The 12,445-nt window shown below is 49.5% G+C and overlaps 1 protein-coding gene across 6 annotated transcripts in view; it reads right to left on the bottom strand.

Moving 5' to 3' along the window:
- Positions 1 to 12,445, bottom strand: part of LOC105483630 (C-C motif chemokine ligand 25) — a 48,595-nt gene that overhangs the window by 10,501 nt on the left and 25,649 nt on the right. For 4 of the 6 annotated variants that reach the window (XM_071085969.1, XM_071085966.1, XM_071085967.1 and 1 more), the window contains one exon: positions 207 to 904. The gene's annotated coding sequence lies outside the window, so the exon portion shown is untranslated. Of the gene's footprint in view, positions 1 to 206; positions 1,769 to 12,445 lie in introns of those variants that run through there. The other 2 variants (XM_071085968.1, XM_011744620.3) reach the window with 2 other exon arrangements.

Below are 12,445 nucleotides of genomic sequence, written 5' to 3'. Positions count from 1 at the left end.
ATGGCTATGGGCGGGGCTTACTATATAGCTCAGAATGAGGGGCAGGGCAGAGTGAGTGGGATTTAAAACAGTGGGCGGAGCCTGACATATAGCGCTTATGGCAAGGAGCCGGGCTTTGTAGGAGGGGCTTAGACTGGGGCGGGGCCTGCACGGTCAGCCCCGCCCCACCAGAGGAGCTACGACGCGCCGGGGGAAGGTGCTCTCACCCGTCCTGTTGCTGCGGCCGGAGGCAGCCCCCGGGCCCGGGCGCTGCTCCAGTTCCTCCGCCTCTTTTGCTCTGGGTGGGTGAGGCTGGACCAGGACGCGGCTCCGCGTGGCTGCGAGCGTGGGGAAGCGGCGTGGCGGGCCCGGCCCAGGCTCTCCGCTACGGCCCACTGCCCCCTACCTGACCAGCCCGCGGGCAGCGGCCAAGACGGTGTTACCCAGGCTTGGGGGAGGGCCCCTACGTGTGAGTCTCCCTCCCTGCCTCACCCCTCACCGTTTGTCCCGCCGGCAGCCTTCACGGGGAGAAGGGGTTCCCAGCAAGGGGGCCCTCCATGGGCCAGCATGCAAGGTGCACTGGGGTGGGCGCTCTGGGGACCCGGGACCCAGGGGTTGGAGCAAGAGACGGGATGATCCGGGAGTCGAGGCCCCGAGTTAAAACCCGGAGTTCTGAGGACCACAATTGCTGTGAATGAAGGCCAGACCTTCACATTCGGGGCAGGACTAGCCTCTTCCATTCCTGCAGCTGCTGGAGGGCATTAAGAGTAATCCGCTATCGGCTGGGGGCAGTGGCTCACACCTGTAATCCCAGCACTTTGGGAGGCCGAGGCAGCAGAATCACTTGAACCCGGGAGGTGGAAGTTGCTGTGAGCCGAGATCTTGCCATTGTACTCCAGCCTGGGCGACAAGAGCTAAACTCCATCTCATAAAAAAAATAAAAATAAAATTCATTATCAGCAGGGGTCCTCTTCTCCACCAGTGTGAAATCAGCACAGCTGGGGGAACAAGTGCCCCCCAACACCGACTTCTGTTCTGCATCTCTGATGATGGGAGCAGTTGAGGGTGGTCTCCATCCTGTAGCTCAGATAAATTCAGAGACTAATATCCCAGAGCCTGCAGGGTTGGGCGGGAAGGCAGGTGTCTTTCTAGACAAGCCCAGTCGGTTGCAGTGGCCAGGTGGTGGGCAGGGGCGATGAGATGTTCTGGGAAGCCTGCACCAGCCACCACCATCTCTGCCCCACCCAGTGGCAGGCACCTCTAGTGGGATGTAGGATGTTCCTGGGTGCTCACCATTGGCCCAACTGTACAGAGGAGGAGACTGAGAGTCAGAGAAGCCAAGTTATTTACTTTTTTTGTTGGCCAGGAAAATCTAATTTTTATTTCTTAAATACTGTGAAGAAAAGAACAGTCCCCCAGTGGGGAAGCGCCATAGAGCAGATGCCTGGGAGGTCATTGACAAAGGCACAGGGGCAATGGGAGAACTGGCAGAAGTGGCGGTCCTCCTGTAGTCACTTTTGCATATCAGACCCCAGCTGCCTGCAGCTCTCCTGAACTCTGGTGCCTCCAGGTCCCTGATGAGACTCTTGGCTTCTGATGAGCCCCCACTGCCCTGCATGGTCACGAGTCTTGTAAGAGCCCCATCTGCCAGGCCTGGACTCCTGTTGTGCCCAGCTGCCTCCCTTTTTTTTTTTTTTTTTTTTAAAGACAGAGTCTTCCTCTGTTGCCCAGGCTGGAGTGCAGTGGCATGATCTTGGCTCACTGCAACCTCCACCTTCTGAGTTCAAGCGATTCTCCTGCCTCAGCCTCCCAAGTAGCTGGGACTACAGGGGCCCACCACCATGCCTGGCTAATTTTTGTATTTTTAGTAGAGACCATGTTTCACTGTGTTGCCCAGGCTGGTCTCAAACTCCTGACCTCAAGTGACCTGCCTGCCTTGGCCTCCCAAAGTGTTGGGATTGCAGGCTTGAGCCACCATGCCCAGCCTCCAGTTACCTCTTTTTTTAAGAGAATTTGGTTATTTGAAAGATCTTTCTTCTTTTTTATGTAGGCATTTATTTATTGCTATAAACTTCCCTCTTAGAACCACTTTTGCTGCATTCATTGGTTTAGGTATATTGTATGTCCATTTCAGTTTGTCTCATGTTTTTTGTTGTTGTTTCTGTTTTATTTTGTTTCGTTTTTAGAGACAGATCTCCCTCTATCACCCAGGCTGAGTGCAGTAGCATAATCATAGCTCACTGCAGCTTCCAACTCAAGTGTTCCTCCCACCTTAGCCTCCCAAATAACTGGGACTACAGGTGAGCATCACCATGCCTGGCTAATTATTTTTATTATTTGTACAGATGGCGGGGGTCTCACTATGTTGCCCAGGCTGGTCTTGAACTCCTGGCCTCTGGTGATCCTCTTGCCTCAGCCACCAAAGTGCTGGGATTACAGGCATGAGCCACTGCACCTGGCCTCGAGATATTTTTAAATTTCCCTTTTAATTTCTTCTTTGACCCATTGGTTGTGTAGGAGAGTATTGTTTAATTTTCTCACGTGTGAATTTTCCAGAATTCCTCCTATTAGTGATTTCTAGTTTCGTATCACTGTGGTCAGAAAAGAAAGATTGATATAATTGCAATTTTACTTTTTTTTTTTTTTTTTTTTGAGACGGAGTCTCACTCTGTCACCCAGGCTGGAGTGAAGTGGCACGAACTGGGCTCACTGCAAGCTCCGCCTCCTGGGTTCACACCATTCTCCTGCCTCAGCCTCCCGAGTAGCTGGGACTACAGGCGCCCACCACCACGCCCGGCTAATCTTTTGTATTTTTAGTAGAGATGGGGTTTCACCGTGTTAGCCAGGATGGTCTTGATCTCCTGACCTCGTGATCTGCCTGCCTCGGCCTCCCAAAGTGCTGAGATTACAGGCGTGAGCCACCGCACCTGGCAATCTTAACATTTGTTTAGGCTTGCTTTGTGGTCTAACATGGTCTATCCTGGAGTATGTCCCCTGTGCACTTGAGGAGAATGTGTTCCACTGCTGTCAAATGGAATGTTCTACATAAGTCATTAGTTCCATTTGATCTACAATGTATTTCAAATCCAATGTTTCCTTACTGATTTTCTGCCTGGATCTGTTCATTGCTTTTTTTTTTTTTTTTTTTTTGACAGAGTCTCAGTCTGTCACCCAGGCTGGAGTACAGTGATGTTGTTATGGCTCACTGTAGCCTTGAACTCCTGGGCTCCAGCAATCCTCCTGCCTCAGCCTTTCAAGTAGCTGAGACTACAGATATGCACCACCACACCCCACAAATATTTTTTTTTTAATTTTGTGGAGATGGGGTCTTGCTATGTTGCCCAGGCTGGTGTTTTTTTGTTGTTGTTGTTGAAAGTGCAGTACTATTCCTGTATTGCAGTTCAGATCTATTCATATTTCCTTCATATATATTTCCTTTATATATTTAGGTCCTCTGATGTTGGGTGCATATATATATAATTGTTTTATCTCTTGATGAACTGACCCCTTTTTCATTTTATAATGACCTTCTTCCTCTCGTGTTAGTTTTGACTTAAAAACTATTTTATCTGATACAAGTATAGCTACCCCTGATCTCTTTCGGTTTTCATTTTCAAAGAATATCTTTTTGCCTCCCTTCACTTTCAGTCTGTGTGTGTCTTTAAACCAGCTGCCTCTTGCTTTGGTCCAGATGCATAGTGGTTGCCCAGCAACCGGAGGAGGAGGAGGAGGTGGGGGGGAAGGAGAGGAGGAGGAGGAAAGAAGGGTTTTTCCAGGATGTCTTGTAAGCTCTTGGCCTGATGTTCGACAATTTGGTTAATTCTAACCCGAACCCTAAGTCCCTGATGTAGCTGACTCTGCTGGCCTCTGGAAAGTCAGTTCTGAGGGGATCCCCACCCCGAGCTAACCAGAGGCCTCTGTCTTCCAGGGGACAGCTGTAGCAGTGGCCTGGGCAGGGGCTGTGGTTCTCCAGAGGGATTCAGACTACTGGTATTACCAAGCACATGACCTTGGCTTTTGTCCTTGTGCTTGTCCTGCCCATGCAGAATGTGCGGGGGCCGGACAGCTGGGAAGAGTCCCTGATCCTGGCCCTGCTGCCTGGGGCTGGAGGAGGGGTTGCATGGGAAAGAGAGGGTGGCAGGCCTTGGGGAGAGGGTCCCATAGGGTCCTGAGTCCCTCTTTGAATGTGCTGAGCTCCACTCACCCTTTCCACATCTGTTTTCTAAGTATCCCTTGTGTTCCAGGCACACGCTGGGCCCCAGGGTGATGGCAGTGAGCAAGCCGACATGTTGCAGCTATCAAAGATGATGGTGACTGGCTGGGTGTGGTGGCTCATGCCTATAATCCCAACACTTTGGGAGGCCAAGGAAAAAGGATCACTTGAGCCCAGGAGTTTGAAATCAGCCTGGACAACACAGTAAGACCCCCATCTCTACAAAAAAAAAATGTTTTTTTTAAATAGCCAGGCAAGGTGGCCTGCATCTGGAATCCCAGTTACTCAGGAGACTGGGGTGGGAGGATTGCTCGATCTCAGGAGTTCAAGGGTGCAGTGAGCTATGATTGCACCACTGCACTCTAGGCTGGGCAACAGAGTAAGAACTCATCTCCAAAAAAAAAAAAAAAAAAAAAAAAAAGATGATGTTGATGTCACTGACGCCTCATGGAACATCTATGTGGGACCATTTGTTATTCATTCAACAAACACTTATTGAGCACTGTCTACGCGCCCAGCACCAGGCTGGGTGCTGGGGACAAGCAGTAAAGGAGTCAGTCCCACGTGCTCAGTGCCTAGTAGCATTGCAGACAAGAGAAGCAGCAAGTAATGAAGCAAGACATTCAGATGTGACTTTCTGCTGACAAGGAAAAAAAATTTAATTTGAAAAAAATTTGAAAAACAATTTTCAGATGAGGATCACTGTCACCAATGCTGGTATGATTGGAAGAGATTAGGGATGAGTTGGATGCCTTTTTTTTTTTTTTTTTTTTGGAGACAGGGTCTTACTCTGTCACCCAGGCTGGAGTGCAGTGGTATGATCTCAGCTCACTGCAACCTCCACCTCCTGGGTGCAAGTGATTCTCCCACTTCAGCCTCCTAAGTATTACAGGCACGTACCACCATGCCCAGCTGGTGGATGCCTTTAAAGAGAGTGGCTTGAGGTAATAAGACCCTTATTAGGTTAAAATTGATTCCCACTTTATAGAGAAAGAACAATCACCTGAGGCCGAGAGAGGTTACATTGCTTGACCAAGTAACTTGACTAAAATGCTTGTCTCTAAATAAAGTAAGTAAGTAAATAAAAACAGGTGCCCAGTGATGCGTGGGGAGCTGGAGACAGAAGACAGATAATACCACTCTCCAGGTGGCCCTCACAGTTAATGGGGAAATTTTTTTTTTTTTTCAAGATAATGTCTCTGTTTTGTTTTTGGTTTGGGTTTCAGTTTTTTTGTTTTTTGTTTTGTTTTGTTTTTTGGTTTTTTTTTTTTTTAATTGTTGTTTTTTGAGACTGAGTCTCGCTCTGTTGCCAAGGCTGGAGTGTGGTGGTGCGATCTTGGCTCACTGTAGCCTTCGCCTCCCAGGCTCAAGCAATTCTCCTGCCTCAGCCTCACCAGTAGCTGGGATTACAGGCATGCACCACCACGCCCGGCTAATTTTTGTGTTTTTAGTAGAGATGGGGTTTCACCATGTTGGCCAGGCTGGTCTCATACTCCTGACCTCAAGCGATCCGCCCACCTCGGCCTCCCAAAGTGCTGGGATTACAGGCATGAACCACTGTGCCTGGCAGAGATAATGTTTCTCTTGCTCAGGCTGGAGTGCTGTGGTATGACCATGGCTCTCTGCAATCTTGACCTCTGGATTCAAGTGATCCCCCCGCCTCAGCCCCACAAGTATCTGGGATTACAGGCACACACCATCATGCCCGGCTAATTTTGTAACTTTTTGTAGAAACAGGGTCTCCCTGTGTTGCCCAGGCTGGTCTTGAACTCCTGGGCTCAAGGGATCCTCCCGCCTTGGCCTCCCAAAGTGCTGGGATTACAGGCCTGAGCCACGTCACTCAGCCTTAGGCTGCCATGCCTCCTGATCAGTGTCCTGGAGGAACATCTGCATCAGGCTGTGGGGATGTGAAGGGCATCCCACCTGTTTCCAGGGGGACCTACAGCTGAATGGTGACCTGAAGGACAACCTGGTGTTAGTCAGAGACCAGCAGGGCAGGACGCTAGAGGGAACAGCCAAGTGCAGAATATCTGGGGCAGGAGGTGCGGGGGTGGATAGCGGAAGATGAAGTAGGCGGGGAGAAGCTATTCAGGGCCTCACATGCCAAGCCCAGAAGGGTGACCTTCATCCAGAGGCCATGAGGGAGCTGCTGAAAAGATTTATTTATTTTTATTTATTTATTTTTGAGACAGAGTCCTGCTCTGTGGCCCAGGCTGGAGTACAGTGGCATGATCTTGGCTCACTGCAACCTCCACCTCCTGGGTTCAAGTAATTCTCCTGCCTCAGCCTCCCGAGTAGCTGAGATTACAGATGCATGCCACCACACAGGGCTAATTTTTGTATTTTTAGTAGAGATGGGGTTTCACCATGTTGGCCAGGCCGGTCTCGAACTCCTGACCTCAGATGATACACCTGCCTCGGCCTCCCAGAGTACTGGGATTACAGGTGTGAGCCACTACGCCCACCCTGAATAGATGTATTTAGCCATGGGAGGGTTATGGTCAAGTCTGCGTCTGAGCTCTGCCAAGGTCATCTGGAAGATGCCACAGAGGGTGAGGTGAGGGCAGGGAGATTCAACAGCCCAGGCATGGTAGGGCATGGTAGTGTGAACCTGTAGTCCCAGCTATTTGGGAGGCTGAGGCAAGAGGACTGCTTGAGCCTAGGAGTTCAAGGTTACAGTGGGCTATGATTGCACCATGACACTCCAGCCTGGGAGACAGACTCTCCCTCTGAAAAAAATTTAAAAAGGGTTGGGCGCAGTGGCTCACACCTGTAATCCCAGCACTTTGGGAGGCCGAGGCGAGTGGATCATCTGAGGTCAGGAGTTCGAGACCAGCCTGGCCAACATGGTGAAACCCCGTCTCTACCAAAAATACAAAAATTAGCCAGGCATGGTGACAGGCGCCTGCAATCCCAGCTACTCGGGAGGCTGAGGCAGGAGAGTCACTTGAATCCGGGAGGCGGAGGTTGCAGCAAGCCAAGATTGTGCCGCTGTACTGCAGCCTGGGTGACAGAGCGAGACCCAGTCTCTAAAAAATAAATAATTAATTAATTAAAAATAAAAAAAAGACGTGGGGCGCGGTGGCTCACACCTGTAATCCCAGCACTTTGGGAGGCTGAGGCAGGTGGATTACAAGGTCAGGAGATCGAGACCATCCTGGTTAACACGGTGAAACCCCGTCTCTACTAAAAATAAAAAAAAAAAAAATTAGCTGGGCGTGGTGGCGGGCGCCTGTAGTCCAGCTTCTCGGGAGTCTGAGACAGGAGAATGGCGTGAACCCGGGAGGCGGAGCTTGCAGTGAGCGGAGATGGCACCACTGCACTCCAGCCTGGGCGACAGAGTGAGACTCCATCTCAAAAAAAAAAAAAAAAAGGCCTATGTAGTGGCTGGACGTGGTGGGTCACGCCTGTAATTCCAGCACTTTGAGAGGCCAAGGTGGGCAGATCATGAGGTCAGTAGTTTAAGGCCAGCCTGGCCAACATGGTGAAACCCTGTCTCTACTAAAAATACAAAAAATTAGCTGATGTGATGGTGCGCGCCTGTAATCCCAGCTACTCAGGAGGCTGAGGCAGGAGAATCGCTTGAACCCATGAGGCAGAGGTTGCAGTGAGCTGAGATTACACCATTGCACTCCAGCCTGGGCAACAGAGCAAGACTCTGTCTCAAGGAAAAAAAAAAAAAAAGGCCTATGTAGCAAATAATTATTCTTGCTGCACTGTATACAAATAATTAAGCCAAATATAATAAAGCAAACCAGTCCTACCATTATTTGTCTTTTAATAAAGATGGGAAACTGAAGAGTGAAAATTATGTTTAAAAAACTATAGCACACTGGCTGGGCGCGGTGGCTCACGCCTGTAATCCCAGCACTTTGGGAGGCCAGGGCAGGTGGATCACGAGGTCAGGAGATTGAGACCATCCTGGCCGACATGGTGAAACCCCATCTCTACTAAAAATACAAAAAATTAGCTGGGCGCGGTGGCGGGTGCCTGTAGTCCCAGCTACTCGGGAGGCTGAGGCAGGAGAATGGCGTGAACCTGGGAGGCGGAGCTTCCAGTGAGCCGAGATCGCACCACTGCACTCCAGCCTGGGCTAAAGTATGAGACTCCATCTCAAAAAAAACAAAAACAAAAACAAAAAACCATAGCGCACCTGGGGGGAGGGGGAAGGGATAGCATTAGGAGACATACCTAATGTAAATGACTAGTTAATGGGTGCAGCACACCAACATGGCATATGTATACATATGTAACAAACCTGCACGTTGTGCACATGTACCCTAGAACTTATAGTAAAAACAAAAACAAAAACAAAAACTATAGCACACCTGTTGTTACATTCTAGTCTTGCCTAATTTTTTCAATTTATTATTTTCTACAGTTTAAATTATATCTGTTACAGAAATCAACTCCTGGATACATTACACTCAAGTCAAAGCCTGAAAAGTGGAGAAAGCAACCCCTAACAGCCCAGAAAAATGTCCTATCAATGTAAAAAAAAAAAAGAAATCTTAATCTGAAAATCATAAAAGATAAGTGGCGGGCAAGGTGGCTCATGCCTGTAATCCAGGCACTTTGGGAGGCCGAGGTGGGTGGATCACCTGAGGTCAGGAGTTTGAGACCAGCCTGAGACAACCCCAACAAGGAGAGGAACCCCGTTGCTACTGAAAATGCAAAAATTAGCCAGGTGTGGTGGCAGGCACCTGTAATCCCAACTACTAGGGAGGCTGAGACAGGAGGTTGCAGTGAGCTGAGATCAAGCCACTGCACTCTAGCTTGAGCCATGGAGCAAGACTCCGTCTCAAAAAAAAAAAAAAAGATAAGTAACTAAGTGAAAATTACTCACCTTAGTCTCACCCCTACCTCACCAAATACCTTTTGTCACTTCTACGTCTCCTTTTAAACCAAATATTAAAACTTTTTTTAATGAAAATTATTTACTACACCACCCTCTGGGAATTGCTTTATCTACTATTTGCAGTAGAACTATATACTATAACGTCCCCAGGGTGGAATATCAGACAGAGAATCTCAATTACTGTAGCATTTGGCTTAGTTATTTTCCTCATATCAGGAATAACAGTTGCTAACAAAAAAATAACACACGGGTCTTCCCAAACACGTGCCTCTGCCTGTCACTGGGAAAAAAATGTTGCTTCTGTCTCAACCAATCGGACCTAATAAGAAACGCTGCTGCCGGGAGCGGTGGCTCACGCCTGTAATCCCAGCACTTTGGGAGGCCGAGGCGGGCGGATCACGAGGTCAGGAAATCGAGACCATCCTGGCTAACACGGTGAAACCCCGTCTCTACTAAAAATACAAAAAAAAAATTAGCCGGGCGTGGTGGTGCGTGCCTGTAGTCCCAGCTACTCGGAGGCTGAGGCAGGAGAACGGCGTGAACCCAGGAGGCAGAGCTTGCGGTGAGCCGAGATGGTGCCACTGCACTCCAGCCTGGGCAACAAAGCGAGACTCTGTCTCAAAAAACAAAAACAAACAAACAAAAAAAGAAACGCTGCTGAAGGCTGGGCGCGGTGGCTCCTACCCGTAATCCCAACACTTTGGGAGGCTGAGGCGGTCAGGAGATCGAGACCATCCTGGCTAACAGGGTGAAACACCATCTCTGCTAAAAATACAAAAAAATTAGCCAGGCGTGGTGGTGGGCGCCTGTAGTCCCAGCTACTCGGGAGGCTGAGGCAGGGGAATCGCTTGAGCCTGGGAGGCGGAGGTTGCAGTGAGCCGAGATTGCACCACTGCACTGCAGCCTGGGCGACAGAGCAAGACTCCCTATCAAAAAGAAAGAAAGTAAAGAAAAAGAGACGCTGCTGAAAAGTCTAGGACTAATGTTTTTACCCTGCCTAATTAACCTTTTTAAAAAATTTTTAACCGACAGAATCACGGCCATTTCGCAGACAACTACCCAAAAACATCTACACACAATGTTGCTCCTGCAGTCAATCCAAGACCAGAAAACTCTCCGTGCCTCCCCTGACCCCCAACATCAGCAGGAAGTAGCCAGAAAGAACACGTCGCGCCTTGTCCTTTTACAACTATAGGGTCTGGAATGACAGAGCAGGAGCACCGTCATCTGGGACAAACCCCGCCAGTGTCAGTTCCAGCTCCCTCTCTAGCCTCTTGCATTTCAAGGAAATCACTTATCTTCCAACCCACAAGCAGCCAGAAAGAGCAGATAGTAAAACACAGATAAGACAGCTCGGGCACAGAGGGAAATAGGGGGAAAGTCTCTTGGGTAACTGCCAAACTTCACCCTCATACAATGGGCCCCAGTAAAACAGTGAGGCCTTACTTAATAAGCACATTCCTTTCCCTTCAGGTGCGCTGAAATAGGGAAGCTAAAGGCTGACTTTAGCGGAGGAGAGGAGGGGGGTATGCCTGCAGCTGCAGGAAGATGTATGGGGACAGACACACAACTCTCCCTCCCAGACAAGTACAACAGAGACACAGAAGCAGTCCAAGCCTCTGATAAACTCTCCCACCCTGAATCAAAAACTCAGTCTGGGCTGGGCAAGGTGGCTCATGCCTGTAATCCCTGCACTTTGGGAGACTGAGGTGGACAGATCATGAGGTAAAGAGTTCGAGACCAGCCTGGTCAACATGGTGAAACCCTGTCTCTACTAAAAATACAAAAATTAGCCGGGCGTGGTGGCACACGCCTGTAATTCCAGCTACTAGGGAGGCTGAGGCAGGAGAATCGCTTGAATTCAGGAGGCAGAGGTTGCAGTGAGTCAAAATCCTGTCACTGAACTCTAGCTTGGGAAACAAGAGCGAAACTCTGTCTCAAAAAAAGAAAAATCAAAACCAAAAAAGCAATAAACAGGGCCGGGCACGGTGGCTCACGCCTGTAATCCCTGCACTTTGGGAGGCCAGGGCGGGTGGATCACGAGTTCAGGGGATCGAGACCATCCTGGCTAACATGGTGAAACCCCGTCTCTACTAAAAATACAAAAAATTAGCCATGTGTCATGGCGGGCGCCTGTAGTCCCAGCTACTTGGGAAGCTGAGGAGGCAGGAGAATTGCTTGAACCCAGGAGGCAGAGGTTGCAGTGAGTCAAGATCATGCCATTGCACTCCAGCCTGGGTGACAGAGCAACACTCCGTCTAAAAAAAAAACAAAAAAACCCACCAAAAACCAGAAACAAACAAAAAACCCAAACACAAAAAAATCTGGGCCAGGCACGGTGGCTCACGCCTGTAATCCCAGCACTCTAGGAGGCCGAGGCCAGTGGATCACAAGGTCAGGAGATTGAGAACATCCTGGCTAACATGGTGAAACCAGGTTTCTACTAAAAAATACAAAAAAACTAGCCGGGCGAGGTGGCAGGTGCCTGTAGTCCCAGCTACTCGGGAGGCTGAGGCAGGAGAATGGCGTAAACCCAGGAGGCAGAGCTTGCAGCGAGCGGAGATCCAGCCACTGCACTCCAGCCTGGGCGACAGAGCGAGACTCCGTCTCAAAAAAAAAAAAAAAAAGTAATAAGAAATAAAGAACAAAGCTACCATGACCCAAGATTGGACCCTTGGGTCTTTATAGGAATCACTTTTTTCGCGGGCAGGGATGGCGGTAGGGTCTCCCTCTGTCATCCAGGCTGGAGTGCAGTGGCATGATCACAACTCACTACAGCCTGGAACTCCTGGGCTCCTGGGCTCAAGTGATCTTCCTACCACAGCCTCCCAAAGTGCTGGGATTCCAGATATGAGCCACCAGCCTGGCCTTTTAAAAAAATTATTTGGGCTGGGCATGGTGGCTCATGCCTGTAATCCCAGCACTTTGGGGGGCCAAGGAAGGTGGATTATTTGAGGTCAGGAGTTGGAGACCAGCGTGGCCAACATGGTGAAACTCCATCTCCACTAAAAATACCAAAAAACTAGCTGGGTGTGGTGGTGCATGTCTGTAATTCCAGCTACTTGGGAGGCTGAGGCAGGAGAATCACTTGAACCCAGGCGGAACCCAGGCGGAAGTTGCAGTGAGCCAAGATCAAGCCACTGTACTCCAGCCTGGATGACAGAGACAGAGTCCGTCTGAAAATAAATTAAATAAATAAATTGGAGAGAATACGAGTCACTTTGTCTGCTTCTCCACCTCCCTAGCGAAGCTCTCTATGGCATAAAGCTTGAAGGAATGTGGTCCACCTAAGCCCTGACTCCGAAACCTTTTTCCATTGAGTTCCCCCATCTCCTAGGAGATGCTTGTCACGGCCAGTAGCTCTGCCAGGTTACAAAGCTCGTGCCAGGAAGGGC

This window comes from Macaca nemestrina, chromosome 20 (genome assembly GCF_043159975.1).
Source record: "Macaca nemestrina isolate mMacNem1 chromosome 20, mMacNem.hap1, whole genome shotgun sequence".
NCBI lineage: Eukaryota > Metazoa > Chordata > Mammalia > Primates > Cercopithecidae > Macaca > Macaca nemestrina.
This window is presented reverse-complemented; position numbering and strand designations above follow the sequence as displayed.